We start from the raw sequence: 16,876 nt of genomic DNA on the forward strand, positions 1-16,876 counted from the left end.
AAACCAAGCAGAGGCTATGCACAACCTCTCCTACATCAAGGGAGCTTACTTCCTGTTAGAGTCCCTAGGGAGAAGTCAGGTGGATTATTAGGCACTGGTTGGGGGGGGCAGGTCTCCCTGAGGACCCTTACTTCCAACCCTGAACCCACCTTTAGGCAGTGGTGGAATAATGCACCCAGCAGAGCAAGAGGTCCTATGATGGTGCAGTGACCTCTAGAAAGCTTCCTCACAGATGTGAAGGACAGGAGGTGAAGAAGACAACTAAGTGAATTGTCTCTCTGGGGCAATGAGTGTTGATGTTCTCTTCTCTCAGCTCCGATGCTACCTTTGCCTGCACAGAAGCCTCCATACTGGTAATAGTGATAGCAGGCCAGGCAAGAAGTTCTAGGGGTCTCAGGTCAGGACCCCAGGCCCACAGGGCCCCTAGCACCATCATTAACATTTTCTTCTCCTTTCCCCAAGCCAAGACTATTTTTCTAAGGGAAAGGGGGACTGAGTGCAAGAGGGGCTCAGTCAATAGGGGAAAGGGGGCATTTGAGCATTTAGTGTTCCTGCTGAATGCTCCAAAAGCCCCTTGGGGTTTTTTTGTTCATTTAATAGAAATGCTCAAAGAGGCAAAATAATCTTTCAAGCAAAGGCGATGGGACTTGCCCACCCTCTCGTTCCTCCATTGCCAAGACAACACTGCTCTAAAGCTTTATTGCTACATCATGAATTATACCGTTTCCCCTGCAAGTACACTGCAGTGAAATATGTTGGTTAGTATTTCATCCTTTACTTGTGCCCTTTTAAACTCAGGTTTCCATGGAGTTCCAGATGTCAGTAGCTTTCATTCTCCACGCCCCCATTCTCCTCTCCCCCCCCCAGTAATTTATTACATGATGCTACACTGATGTGGGCAGAGCTGACCGGGATTTAGTAATGCAGAAGAGGGTCTTAATCTAATGGCTTGCCATTTATCCTGCCGTCGGTGGCAAACTATTGCAGTTTATGTAATGGTTGCTCTGCTCTTGTATGCAGTGTAAACCTTTTGATTTTACTGCATAAACAAACCACTAAGTAACAAGCTGCAGAACATATCATAGCGCAGCAAATATCAAGGTGAGTTCTGTTGAGGAATTAGAATGGGTTTAATATATTATGCATGTGAATCGTAGAAATTTGAGCAGTGCCTATATGACATGCGACAGGGAAACATTGTTTGCAGTTTATATGATCCCTGAGTGCAAACACAATGTTAAAAAAAAGAGAGAGAAAACAGATTTCTATTGTGCATCTCTGTGGAGGAGCTGCCTTCCAGACCTCTGAACTCCTTACCTTTTAGGAGGGCTAAAACCTCTAAAAAGAAGATTACAGTGGGCCCTCCATATCCGTGGACTAATGGATTTCATCCATTGAACCTAATGGATGAACCTAATGAACCTAATGGATTTCATCATTCCAAACCCTTGAATGGACCCACTGAAGACCTCCCAGGAGCAACCAGAACCTTGTTCTGGTCACGTTTGGTAGGCTTTGGCCATGTGCAGTAGCATGCGGCCTCTGTGCACCTCAGAAAGCCACCCAGAGCAGTTTAAAGGCCCCCAAACTGGAAATTGCCCTTAAACTCCTTCAGGCAGTATTGTGAGACTCATAAAAGGCCACTGATGGCCTCTGCGAGCCTCAGGATGGCTCTGGACTCTGGTCACGTTTGGAGCCCCTGTGGGTCGGAACCTACTGATTCCATTATCCGTGGGTTTTGGTATCCATGGTGGGTCCAGTAATGAATCCTCTGCAGGTACTGAGGGCCCACCTGTATTTATTTATTTATTTATTTATTTATTTACTTACCACCTTTCCTCCTCCTCAGAGTGTTCTTTGGATATCTGGCTCTCATTTTCTCAGCAGCTGCCATTGGCACCAATTAGACCTTTCTACATCAAATACAGCTGCAATCCAGATTGGGCTCCTTGTGGCTGTTATTGAAGGGGGCGGAGAATGGAAATGCCCATTAAGTGCTTGACATGGCAATTTAGCCCAAAGGAGTTGAGCCAAAGGTTGCTCAGAAAAGGTGAAAATGGGGAGTCTTGTGGCACCTGAAAAGGTGGCTTGGGGGCAGGATTGAAAAGAAAAGCCAGCACCATGTAAGTATTCTGGGAAGAAGTTGCAGGCATAAAGAAGAAAAAACAAAGTGGCTGAAATGACCAGATTTCCATTGAGCAGTTGAGGCTTTTAGAAGACAGAAGTTATGGGCAGAGATATCACAGTAAACTGTCACTCCTGACCTGGGTTGGAGGCCAAACTACAGCTAGGGGGTGCGTACTGCAGAGCTAGCAGTCAAGGGCCAAAAAGGGGCAATGGCGGCAAATGTGGCCAGGACAGGCTGGAGTCAAGTGCTGGATGAGATGGTGATGATGATCAAAAGGGCAGAACCTTTCTCAGGGCCAGGCTGGGTCAAGTACCAATGAAGGGGAGGCGAGATGAGACAGGGATGAAAAGTCAGTCCTTTGACAAGTTGTTGAGGAGCTTGGACCTGACGCCAGTGTTAGATGGAGTCAGTCAGACCCCTGGTATCAGATCATTGGGCAGAAAAGTAGTCCAGGTTCTGATCATTACAGGAGGCCATGAATGTAGCTTTGGTTGCACACAGAGTTAGGTCCCCAAGTCCTGCTCCGTGGTTCCCAACTCAAGACTCCCAGAGCCTTGCAAGAAAAGAAAGGAAGATGGATCACAGCATGGCAGAGCTTTAACGGTAAGAATGAGTTTATAATGGACACAGAAAGAGATGATACAGAAGCTGGTGTAGGGAGTGGAACTCTTGAAGTGTATATGTCATGAGGTCATTGTCAACTGGGGCATGTTACATCTTTGGAAAACAGCAAAATAAAAGTCAAATATTTCAACACAGGTTCAAAGGGTCCTCTGAAAAAAAATCAGTGGGGGGTTCTAGAAAGGAAACAAAAATGAACAGAATAGTTAAGGGCACAACCTTACATGAGCAAAGAAGGGGAAACAAGGAAGGATAGAAATCGGCTGGTGATGAGATAGAGAATGTGGAGAAGAACTGATCGCAGCTGTGGCAGCGGGATGTGCTCTGCCCACAGTCCCCAGTCTCCCTGGCTACTCAGTGCTGCTGTCAAAATTCATGGTTGGCTACTTCACATATCTGAGTTCTGTAATAGTGACATTAAGTGCATATCAATTATTCAAAATGGGGAAATGCTTGCATTTTAATTATATTGAAAATACAGAAGATGCTCCTATAGTGCTCCTGTAGTGTAGTATCTGGATCATTGTAGTATATATAAATCACAGACATAATGAAATGTCTAAATAGTTCGTATCGGATATTTTTGTATGCATGGACAGGCTCTCTCTGGCGGGGGGGGGGAGAGAGAGACAGCTCTGTGTAAAACATAAGGGCAAAACTTGACATGCATTTAAAATGTGTAATATAACCTGTTGGGAGAACAGTTTTCTTTATTAATGATAGCTGTATCAGGATCAAAATGGGGCAGAGACAAAGTACTAAAGGCCTCATATTCCCCATTGTGGTTTTGCTGCCCCCTGTCTGCTATTCATATAGAAAACATAGCTCCGATAAGGCCACGTTGTGCACGTCTAATGTGGCACCAAATGGAGCTCCTGACTCTGATGGTGTAGGGCGGTCATCATTCCCACCACACTGACTCTGCTTAGGCATTTTGATGAGCAGCAACTTATGGAGCAACATAGCACTTTTGATGACAGCTGCCTTGTGGATCTGGCATGTCAGGGTCAAACAAAATGTGAGGTTAAATATGTCATTACCTTTTCATCTTCTTGAAAAAAAAAATAGCTGCAATGACCCATTCCATGTCAGGACTGTAAGATATGGAGGAGGGAGGTTAGCTCTTTCCCTCTTTTTTTTTGACCCCAATGAAAATCACCTCCCTCCCAGCTGCTATTTGCCCCAGGAGGAAAGCTATTTTTGATGCCAGTAATTAAAGAAAGATGGAAAGACAAAGGTGACATGTTCAACATCTGTATTGATGTGCAGTGTGTCAGGTTTCTCCAACAGCACCGTGACTGCTGGAGAAACCAAATGTTTGGAAGTGCCCTTAGTTCCTCACTTGACTAAGGTGTACTAGTATAAAACAACAAGAGACTACAAAGTGACACAGAACATTCAGTGCTCAAGATTTATACATTAACAATGCCTCAGTCCCATGACATGTTTTATGAAGGAAAAAATGGAATGTGCAGTCCCTCTGACTGAGGTTGAGAACAGACTGTATGTCTCAGAGATTTAGATCTTTGCAAACGCTCCTGAAATTCTTTAAGCCACTGAAATCATAAATGATTGCTCCACAGGGCAGTAAAGTGTACAGCTGGGTTCCCATGTGAAATTTCATTCAGTCTCTGCAATTGTAATGGAGTTTGCAGGGCCTAACATGTCCTAAAATTCAGCAAGAAAAATTCAAAGGTAGCTCTTTTCTGACATAATTATTCAATCACTATAATTTTCCTCTGTGACTGACCTTGAGAGAACCTCCAAATATGCACAACAAGAAAAGGCTAGGCCTGTAGTTCAAGTGGCCATTTCTCAAGAGTATTTAGTATTCCAGTAACTACTGGAGTGCTACTGGACAAAGGAGTCTTTGGCTCATATCCCAAGATAACTCTAGATTTGGTTATTAGGTTTGGTCTAGTTTTGTCTAGATTTGTCTCTGCATCAGAGGTGTACTGCCCCTGGGGTAAAACATAGCGCCTACCATGGGCGCAAACTCAGGAAGTGGGGAAGCAATTGGAGCGTGAGTGCCCTAATGACATAATGACACTGCCTGGCATCATGACACCACAGCATTGCCCTGGACGCCAAAAGCCCTGGGTTTGCCTCTCCTCTGTGCCTTAGTTTCCATCTGAAAAATGAAAACAAATAGCAGTCACTTAAATCATTGATGTGAGCTCTAGGCCACCAATATTTTCCCTACACATTTCCACTTCCACTTTCCTCTTCCTGTTTTTTTTTTGAAAGAACTATGAAGCAGGAAGAAGAGCTAGCAATGACAGTGGATGGGAAGGGATGTGTGCACAGAAGAAAGGGGAGGCAGTGGTAGTTAACCTGTGTGTGCTGCAGGCAAAACTGGGTGGAGAGGGGTGTCACGGAGCTGGGAGGTTGTGGGAGGGGTGGGTCCAGTGCTTATGAAGCATGCCAGATCCTCTGGTAGCACCCTCCCTGTCCCCTTTTTCTCCTCGGATTCAAGGAGATCCGGGGGGGGGGGCTTATGCAAAGGTAAGGGAACTTGAATTCTCTTTCCCTACTGAAGCCTCCCAACCTCCCCCTCCCCACTGGATACAGTGCACCAATTTTTGGCATGGCTGCACCAGGGGAGGGGAAGAGGATAGGATTGGGCTGTAAGACATTCTGAATGGACTGCAATTGCAGTGCTTGGCAATAAAAACCAAACATCATCTCACTTCTCCTATGGAGATGCACCAACAAATTCACATGGACAAAATTATAGCCTTTTCAGTAGCACGATAATTCAAATCATTCCCCAAACACAGAATTGAACTGACTCTTGCATGCAGGGGTTTGGCTGATTTTCCTTAATATTCTAAGAGCAAACACTGCTACTATCATTATGTATCACTGTACTTGATGAGTCTAATTCTTTTTGCTGCCATTATAGCAGATGCTTGCATTTCGATTCTCAGCGGCCAGATCAATCTTCCCCAAATCCTCATAAATATTCCAAGAGGAATTTAGGAGTTATAACTGCCTCTGCGGGTTTTGGCAGCAGCAGACGATGGAGCAATTCTCTCGTGCTTCTTACCTGGAAAATCTTAGAAGACGTAGTGCATTGCTCCATCATGAAGTGATCCCTTTATAAAGATGTGTAGCTCAAGATACACATCTTCCTAGCTCATCGTAACATATTACAAGTTATTATAACATGTAAGCCTACAAAATTCATTAAGTATTCTGGCACAGTTCAGAAACCGGGGGGGGGGGGGGAAGAGACTTTGCAGAAACCATCTCTAGCCTTGGTTCTAGTCAGTTGCAGTCTGTCATACATACTGGGAAAAATTGGACCTTCTGTTTCTTTCAGTATATGCTTTGTAACTTGCATTTACTAAACGCATATTGTTACATACACATACAATAAAAGGGAAAACATCTTGCAATCTACTAATGCCCAGACCAAACATGCAAAAACCTCTGTGGAAATGTGCATTTCTCACAGAATAACAGCATTTTTGGGGGGAAGCAAAACCCACATGACTATCCATGACCATGAGACATTCGCGAGATTTTTTTCCATGGAATATTCACGTACTTTTTTCACTTTTGATTCCATGAGTTCAGAATCTTCCAAGCGTATATAGGATTGCCACCCGAGTTGTTGGGAGGGAGGCACATTTTTCTCACAAACTGCCCCTTATCCATTTGCATTGGTGACTGAAAATGCCTGCATTAACACCCATTTTTGCCCAGCGTACAGGTGTACACATTTGATCCCTGATGTGTATATGCAATGTTGGGCAGAAGTGGCTTGAACACTGGGCTTCCTTCCATCGGTTCACAGAGAAACTGTCTTCCAAAACATGGCTAAAGGCGCAGAAGGGGTATCCACCCACAGCTCCTTGAAATGCGATGAAGTTGTGTGTGTTTCAACTGGAGCAGCAGCCTGTGGCCCTTTTCCAACTGGTGGTTTCCTTGACCTACTGGGCCATTGGCTGTGGCTCCCCATTAGGGTTACAATCCTATACACTGTATAGGGCAGCAGGTTTTTCTCAAGAATTCTGTGGCTCACCAGGGACCTATGGAACACAGTTTGGAAACCAGTGGGGTAGGGGCTTGTTCAAAAGCCCTGAATGGCAGGGGGCAGCAGAGGCAGAGGAAGGGAAAGCCACAGATGGGGCTGCTATGTCACATGGGGCGCAATCATATCCTGTGTTGGAACAGGCAAGCCAAGAGGCTTGCGCTGTATCCAGCGCAAGATAGGGACCATAAGCGGCTCAGCCAGAGGCAAGGGGAAACATTTCACGTTACCTCCGGGTAAGGGCCACTGGCCCCTAGGGGTCTCCTTGGACTTGCGCCACCTTTGAGGTGGCACAAGTCCAAGGAGAGCAGAGCAGCTTGAAGCCGCTCCGTTCTCCACGGGAACAGGGGTTGGGATCCGGCATAACTGCTGGATCCTAGCCCTGCCTCCCGCTCCCCACCTGCCTGCCCCCGGGGCCGCCCATCACCCGCCCTCCCCCCACCCAGGAATGCCTCCCTTCTACCTCCTCCCGCCTACCTTTGCTCCTTGTGTCAGCCCAGGCGGGATGACGTAACCCACAAGGAGAAAGCCAGCATGGAGGCTTGTGTTGGCCTCCACAGTCCAGCGCTTCTCTGAGCACTGGCCCAGCTACCTCCTGAGGAGGCACAAATGTGCCTTATGACACATCAAGGACTGGATTGCACCTTAGAACTCCTTGAAATGCCATGAATTTGAGTTCCATCTCTCTCGCTCTCTCTCTCTCTCGCTCTCTCTCTCTCTCTCTCTCTCTCTCTCTCTCTCTCTCTCTCTCTCTCTCTCTCTCAATGTGTTGCTTCCCACTCTTGTGTATCACTTCCCATTTGGCCTTTGCTACATATGCACAAAACATTGAAGTTTCATTGGAGAAATCGGCTCTGCCTGACCCCTAACCAGAAAAAAAGGTAACTTTCACAACTCCTTCCTCCAATATAAAAAGAAGGGGGGGGCAGAAAGAGAGATGGAGGGAAAGGCAGGGAAAGCAATGGATGTGGCTGCCTTGTTGCTTTTTGCCTCAAGGACCCCCTCAGGAGAGAAGGGAGGCAGCAGCAAGCATGGCAAGCCCTGGGCCCTTCTGCCATTGGACTCAATGGGGCTTCCCCTCAGGAAAGCATGCATAAATGTGCATACAGACATAATTACATATGTTTGGAATTGAGATCTTCCTCCGCTTTATTGCGTATGGGTATGAAGGGCAGCTGCTTAGTGACCATCCCCGCATGCCTGCTCTCAGGTCAAAGAAACCTGACCATGTGGCTGAGATTCCAAATACATTTAGCCTAATATGTTTAACTATCAGATTCATTTTGAATTTCTGTTTAGATTAAATTTTGGCTGCAAGGAGATTCCAGTTTTAAATGCCTCTCCTATAAATGTTATAAACTGGAACAAGTTGCCACCTTTCTGTTCTCCAAGCAGCGATAAGAATCAACCACATCATTTTATTGTGTAACCATTGGCTGTTACAAAAATTGGACAAGGAATAAATTTTAAAATAAAGCAGCTAAACGGAGCGGCTTTAGGGTTTAAAAAGCTCTGGTAATTGTAAAGGTAAGGAAATAAAGTCAGCCTCCTTTTCTGAGAATGTCAAAGTAGACAACTTTAAAATGATGTAATGACACATGCATTTGTTCAAGATTTACAATATCCTAGGGAAAGCAAATCTACATTCTTCTTATCAAGGAGAAATTTGCAATGAAGATTTCACTTAACTATGGCTGACTGCTGAGCATAATTTACCTAAATGGCTATAAGCCGCTATTGAGCTGTAGCAACTGAAAGTGGCTAAGTGCTCAGATAATTTTGCCATTTTTGTTACAGATGGTAATAAAATAGATAAAAATAGAGGAAAGCGATAAGGGTGATGCTCTGAGATTAGAAAGACAAAAGGAACGCAATCTATAAAAACATTGCCAGCATTGTCTTCAATTTGGTAAGCATTAAGTAATTGCCTCAGTATTATTTTGAAGAATTAATGAATTATTTTCATAGTCGTCGGTCACTTTCTTCAGGTGTAGGTGGAAAATAAGGTAAAATGGTCCCATTCAAAAATGCTGCGTTTTAGGTTGCAGAGTAAGAATTGTAAAGTTGTAAGAATGCAAAATGGTACAGACACTCACTTCTGATCACAACATGAATGCCCACATTCTTAAAATACTGTTGCCACAAATCAAGACTGTGGACAACATGCTCATTAACACAGAGCGTGATGGCACTCTCAAGATAAAAAGCTACAAGCCTCCAACTACATTGTGGTGAAAAGTTCTCTTGGCGACTGCTATAGCCTGAAGTTCCATTACGGTGATGGATCTAGGATCACCTCAAGCCTGCAAATCTGAGGGAATCAGGGGAAGCCAAACCTGTCAGTGATGGATGTCCCCAAGCTGTCTCAGTCACAAAGCTGCCAACAATTGTTATTTCAGACTTGTCTTGATTCAGCTTCAGTGGGCTCACTTGCATTCCATTCACAAGGATGGCTAGACATGGAGCAAGCAACAAGAATGCAGAGTTAACAGGTTATGAATGGAAGGCATTGCTGCACCATTGGAGTTGTTCTCCAAAAATGCTTCAATGTGGAAGACAGTTCATGTGGCTATCATGACATATTGAATAGGCTCACTGGATCCATGGTAGTACTGACCATTTCTACGTTAGCAACAGCCTTGCATTAGCAAGGTTTGCTATGGTTGAGAGACTTACAGCCCCATGAAATGCTTGTCAGTGCCCAGGGCTGCAGCAGCACCGAAATGGGGATTGCTGCATCCACAAGGGCTGGGAAGCAATGCCAGTCACCTCAGGGTAAGGGGTACACTCCCTTACCCCATGAAAAACCCAGGCGGCCCCAATGGGCCTCTTTGGATCTGTGCCCACTATTGAGTGGGCACAAAATTGAGGAAACCTGTGTCGGGTCTCCCAGGCCAGGATATGGTGGCGGAGCCTGCCGCCATTTCCACCCCTCCCACCCCGCTCCCACCCCAACCCTCTCCCCACCTCAGAACGCCTCCCACTGCCCCCATTCAGTTCCACTACCCAGTGTTCACCCAGAGCTCCAGACGGTGTTCATCCGGCTTCCGCCCAGTGCTGGCTCTGCAGGAGCTTGCGGTGAGCTGGTCTTGCCAGTGCCAGACCAGTGGTAAGTGTCATAGGCATACCTTACAGCATGTTTGCAACACTGAGCACTGCTGAGCTTGTGCGGTCGGACCCTGAGGGTCCATTTTTATCCAGCACAGGAGGAGCGGCACTGAACACCCACCACTGTATCCTGTGCTGGATACAAGCAGGCTGGTAGTCTCCTCAGGGGAAGGGGACATTACCTTACAGCCCCAGATTGCTCAGTGGGGAGGGAAAGGGAGCAGGGAGGCTGCAGGAAGGATGGATGAGGTGATTATGCTGCATGCTAGATCCTATCCCCTTTTTTTGCAAGCCTCCTTGCCCCCTTTGTCTCCTCTGACTTATGCCAGTAACAGAGCCAGCACAATTCCAAGGAGACCTATTGTGGAGTGGAAGCTTACAGTGGGGTCTCCCTTTCCCCTCTGAAGTCTCCCAATACCCCCCCCCCCTCCGCTGGATACAGCACACTTGTTTTTGGCAGGGCTGCACTGCTGGGAAGGAAGATAGGATAGTGCACTTAGATGTAACTTCCACTGAGGTGGTACTTCCTCTCAAACAAAATATTGAGCAGGGATCAAGAAAACCTGACCAACAAACTAGAAATGTAGCAGTCAAAGTATATGTAAGACACTGTAAGTACAGGTTGGCCCTCTGTATCCACTATGTCCCTTAGAACATCCTCCACCACAGCTGCCATCACCTCAGGAGGATTAGAGGGGCTGAGACCCCTCTAATCAATCCTCTGCGGGCCCACTGAAATCACGGTGCACAAGGATGCAACATCCAAGAGCTTCATTTTACTCAAAAAAGAAGTTCCACCGAAACTTCCTATTAGGAATGTTTAGGCTTGAGTCTACCCAAAAGACCACGGGCACAATTCATCCAGAGTTAGTTGCTCTGATTTTAATCTTGCTCATGAAAAGACACCAAAACTGCCATTTGTTGATCTTATGACCAGTTATCAGAACCATTGATTTGGATTAGCTATGTGATAAACCACTTTCTATGAAATGAATCGAAAAGTGCATAACTTTGGATCAGGCCCCTTGTGGTTATTCCTTGCTTTGAGAATTTAATCTACACTACTAAGCAGGAAAGAAAAATAAAATTCACAGTTATTAGCTTTAAATATGCACTGTTTGAAAGTCATTTGGAAATTTAGCTCACACTAATGTAAATCATATTGAATAGAAATATCTAATTATCTTCCAAAACTAACAAATATATATGTAAATGCTTTAATCTTACCGTAATAATATGTCTGGATAGAGTAGTTACAATGAAAAATCTAAAATAAGCACAAAAGTGTAACACTTTGTAAGCCTTTAGAGGTTTGGATCTGGGTTTCTGCTTGTTGAATAAGTAAATTATAGAGTAGATATCTTTTTGCCCATATACTTTATTTTCAGTCAAACATTCATATTATCCAATGTGAGTCTTCTAATCCTGCAATATTCTAAACCTTTGGAATGCATGGGCAGGTGACATATATGGCCAAAGGATAATTTGCATTTAAAAGGCTGTGGGTGTGTTCTATTCATACGTTCTTTCATTTGTTGTTCCCAGGACCCAGAGGGGAGATCAAGGGTGGAGGGCAGGCTACCTCAGATGACGGGTATGCCACCAGGGACGCTGCCCTGGGCCATGTTTGGTGCTGGAGGGGCCCTCCTACCCCCCTAGGCTTTGAACAACTGCAAATTGTGGGCCCTAGAAGCACTTTGGTGGTGGTGCAAAGACACAATGACATCATTGCTTCACTACCAAACCATTTCCAAGTACCACACGTTGTTTTGAGTGAGTAGAGGGTAAGAACATAAGAACAGCCCCCTGGATCAGGCCATAGGCCCATCTAGCCCAGCTTCCTGTATCTCACAGCGGCCCACCAAATGCCCCAGGGAGCACACCAGATAACAAGAGACCTCATCCTGGTGCCCTTCCTCGCATCTGACATAGCCCATTTCTAAAATCAGGAGGTTGCACATACACATCATGGCTTGTACTCCGTAATGGATTTTTCCTCCAGAAACTTGTCCAATCCCCTTTTAAAGGCATCCAGGCCAGATGCCGTCACCACATCCTGTGGCAAGGAGTTCCACAGACCAACCACACGCTGAGTAAAGAAATATTTTCTCTTGTCTGTTCTAACTCTCCCAACACTCAATTTTAGTGGATGTCCCCTAAATGCAGGACACACAATATTTACTAGTCCAAGCTAGAAACACCACTGTCTCCTGCATCTACTTTTCAGAAAGTTTTCAGGGAACTTTCCTAGGATCTGCTCTGCTTTTGTTGCAACTTTAATACACATTGAACATAAAACAAAATTGTTATAAACAAAATCTTCTAAAATTGTCTTTACAGATAAATTCTTAATCCCAGCAACTATCCTTTTTGAAATTAAGGGATTTCATATAACAGTAGCTGTACATGACCTGTGAGTGTCATGCAAATTAACTGCAAAAATGTGGCAAAACCAGCTGAAATCTTTTTGAATTTTTAAATGAAAATTATCTCTAGAATGAGAACCTCACCATCTATTTTTGATAACATTTAGCTGTCATTGTCTCCTTTATGGAAGGCTTTCATCCCTGTAAATGTCATTCAGTTCTGGAAAATAATTTTTAAAAAAAGTTGCTGTGGTTTGTATTTTGCCCATGGAAATCAATGGGAAACAATGAAAAAAGCAAATCACAATTGAAATGAAGCAACCATCCAAATCAGATGTAAAGCAAAACAAATTGTTGAAGCCAGCCAATGAATCAAACCAGGTCACTAAATGAAGCAAGATCCAAAACAAATGCTTATATAAAATATATATTTTGCCTGTCCCTACATGATCATTTCTTTATGTGCAGTACAATCTTACTTGGAAATAAGTCCTACTCTGCTCAATGGTATTTGCATCCATCGCATACAATTTGCATTGGATTGTAGCTGTGCAATACAATCCTATTCACACTTTCCTGGGAGTAAGGCCTATTGAACTCAACAGAACTTATTGGACAAATTTCTGGAGGAAAAGTTCATTATGGGTTACAAGTCATAGTAGGTATGTGCAAGCTCTTGGTTTTAGAGGAAGGCTGCCTCTGATTGCCAGATGTAGGGGAGGGCACCAGGATGCAGGTGGGGTCTGTTGACTTGTGTGCTCCCTGGGGCATTTGGTGGGCCACTGTGAGATACAGGAAGCTGGCCTAGGTGGGCCTTTTGCCTGATACAGCAGGGCTCTTCTTATATTCTTATGTTCTTATTTCTGAGTAAGCATAATGGTGTGTACTCATGCTCATTACTGAATAACTACATTATAAATTTAACTTCCACCTAATATATATCTCAGTGAATTACACTGGTTCGTTATTTTCTTGAAACACATGCCAGAACCAAACAAACCTAAGATGAGCTTAATAGCCTACAGATGGGCTTTGAAATGTTACGTTTCTTAAATACTGTACATACTGTACATACAAATACTTTAAATACTGTACATGATTTTTCTCTGAAAACCACTTTGTGAACTTTTGTTGAAAAGTAGTATATAAATACTGTTATTATTATTATTATTATTATTATTATTATTATTATTATTATTATTATTATTATTATTATTATTATTAATAATAATAATAATAATAATAATAATAATAATAATAATAATAATAATAATAATAATAATACATAGAAGATAACAATTGGTCCAATGCTTCCTTGTCCATTCTACCAAGTAAACCACTCTGACACCATGAATGGGCACCACGACAGGAATCAACGCTCTCACCTTGCACAGAGAATGAGAAACAAACACTGAAAAGAAGCCCTCCAACAATGTCTACCTGTTGTAGTTGTCTGAGCCAGCCGCCTCCACAGGTGCACAAAGGCTTCTATAGTGTGCATTTAGAGGCTAACATATGAGCAGACTCATGACTGAACAGCACTCATTCCATTTAAAGTGGTGTGTGGTGATTTATATGACAGCCCTATTGTTGGTAATGGTTGAATTGCAATGTCTCTTTTTCCCCACTGCAAGTCATCCCTTGATGCATGTACTGTCATCAAATGATGAATATGCGTGTTTGAGATGGGCCTAGTATACTAACTGGTCAGCAAGGCTATACTATACAATTCTGGACAGGTTAAAATGTTTCAGATTCGAAGCCAATGTAAATTAAACATAGTTAAGACTTATGGCTTTTCTCAACAGAAGGGGAATGGCAGAAGCACACTGAATTGTAATGGAAGTGTTTGCTGCACTTTGTGTGCATGTCACTCAGAAAGCATGCACACCAAATGCATGTGCCTACCTGGACTTAAACATAGGAGATTCATCCATCCTGATGATGATGATGATGCTATAAAATAGATCCCTGCCCCTAGAAGCTTACATTCTAAAATTTACAACAGGAGAGAAAAAAGGAATAGTAGGGACATAGAGGCAAAAATAAGAATAGCTAGTTATTCAATAATTGATTATTTACCAGCCTGAGAGGGACCAAGATCTATTTGGCTCCTCTCCTCCAAGAACTGAATCCATCTATAACTGTTGCATGAGCTACACAGAGAGGACTGACAACCGTTTATTAAATTTTATGGGTTTTTTTAAGCTACCCTGGGGGCTTTTAAAGTCAAAAGGCAAGGTAAAAATATCCTAAATAAATAAATGAATTATTTCAGTTGCATGTAATACTTAGAGTGCAATCCAGACTTTCGAATAAGCTGGCACCAGCCCCTATAAAGCACGTTTATGCCAACTAAGGAGTCAGTGGGGCTGGTGTGAAGGCCTGTACTGTGCTGACTCCCATAGGTCAGATCCAGTCTCTGCGCCGAAAGAAGGGGTAAGTATGTGCTGACCTGGGCAGGCTGGTGCAAAGAGTGGTAGAGGGTGGCAGGAGGGGGTAATGAGGGGAGGGCAGTCCAGGAGATAGATCAGGCTCAAGAGAGAGTGGGACTGGCTGCGGCTACATCCTAACCTCCATCCCTGGCCCAAACAGCCTTACACGGGCTGCTCAGATTTGCACCACTGAGGCATAAACCTATTCTGGGCCGTACCACATTAGAGTCACACGTCTCATGGAGGTTCACACGGTTGAATAGGTTTTAATACAAAATACTCTTTATGAACAGACTTTATGAACAGAACTCTTTATGAATTCCTCTGAGAGGAATTTTATCTGGAGTACAAAGTTTCTTTTGGGCCCCTTTGCGAAGAGGGAGGGGTGAAACAACAGGGGAGGGAGGTGACGGGTGAGCAGAACAGAGGCAGGGAGGGGCAAAACAGGGTGGGGGAACACTCCACGGCAAGCAGATCCACAAGCCAAAGAGCTACTGTAGCAGGCCAGTTTCCTCCCAGATTTGACACTGTGTTAAGGAGTGTCATGTATGCATTCCTCAACCCAGCATATATGTCTTACCAGTACCTGCAGCCCCATGCTTGTGGTAGTGTTCCCAGCATCCTGTGCAGGCAACAAGTCTCAACATATAGGAAAATGTCAGATCCCAGGAAATTTCTGGGCCCCTTCCTTTGGTTCCTGGGCCTTCCTTTGACCCTGGGCCCAGGTACAAATTACCCCCTTTACCCTCCTCTCCTAGGCCCTGTGAACAGAATACTAGCACATCAGGAAGAAGGCTACATTATGACTCTTTTCCGCAAACGTCCTACTGTTAGAGTAGATGGGAAGATCCCTTTTCCCCTCCCCCCCACATACCAATTAAAATAGTGATAATGAAGAAAGGTGTAATAACTAAGGGAAATTAATTGGTTTGCAACAGAGTGTGACAAGCCGCCCAGCAACCATTCGCAGTGTTCACTGTGTTTTTCAAAGCTAAAAGCTAGAGTCTAATTTATTGCCATTTATCAGCGATGAAATTAAAGAGAGTATTAATGTTTGGTGAGAGAACAGGGATGTGTGGTGCAAGGTAGCAACAGACACACCTTCTGAAGATGAGGAAACTGCCTTCTGGCAGGTCAGTGACCAATACAACTCTAGCCTAATGCTTATCAGGAACTGAAAAGAATGTACTGGTAACAGAAAATAAGCATTCTCATGAATTTTCAGTCCATACGGCAAGCCAGCTATAAATGTGTCATACACAAAGGTATGTGCAGTAGCGTCACTAGGGTCTGCGTCACCCAGTGTGGGAGACCGTCACCCCTATGATGGACCTCCTCCCATGCAGTGGGCAGGGCAATGGTGGTGGTGGGCGTGGTGATATACCATCACCCTGAACCCGCTGTTGTTTTGGCTGTAACATTTGATAGATAGAGATATCTCAACATAGTTTGTTCCATAGCATTCTGCATGAAATTGCGCATCAATTACATGATGGTATTATTATTATTGTGCATCAATAATACATGACAGTATTATTTGAAAATACAAGATTTAAAAATTTTTGGTGAGTGGTGGTGTCACCTCCCATGCGTGTCACCCAGTGTGGGCTGCACCCCCCGCACGTCCCTAGTGATGCCACTGGGTATATGTATACACACAGAATGTGTGTGTGTGTGTGTGTGTGTGTGTGTGTGTGTGTGTGTGAGAGAGAGAGAGAGAGAGAGAGAGAGAGAGAGAGAGAGAGAGAGAGGTGTGGACCAATTGTCTTCCTGAAAGAAAACTTTCCCAGAAGGTGACACCCCAAACCTGAGAACTTCAGTAGAACCTATCTAAAATAGCACTCTACAAACACTTGGACAAGGGTTTACTGACTATCTCTAGAAGCTCACAGTTCTTTGAGTTCTGCTGCTGCTTTCTCCTGCCCCATTCCCAGCTGCCTTCTCCTGAATACAGATGGTGGTAGAACCAGGGGCCAGAAGGAAGCAATTGTGACATGGTCACAATGGCCAATCACATCCCCTCTCCTCTCTTTTTGTGCCTGGTTCTGCCTTCCACCTCTTTAAAAGGCACTAAGGGGGGAGAAGGAGCTGTGCAGTGGTCATGGTGATGGTGAAGAGAGGAGAGAGGTGCCACTGCTGCTGTTAAGGAATTGGACATATCACATTCTGGGAAATATAT

The sequence above is a fragment of the Tiliqua scincoides genome, chromosome 1, assembly GCF_035046505.1.
Source record: "Tiliqua scincoides isolate rTilSci1 chromosome 1, rTilSci1.hap2, whole genome shotgun sequence".
NCBI lineage: Eukaryota > Metazoa > Chordata > Lepidosauria > Squamata > Scincidae > Tiliqua > Tiliqua scincoides.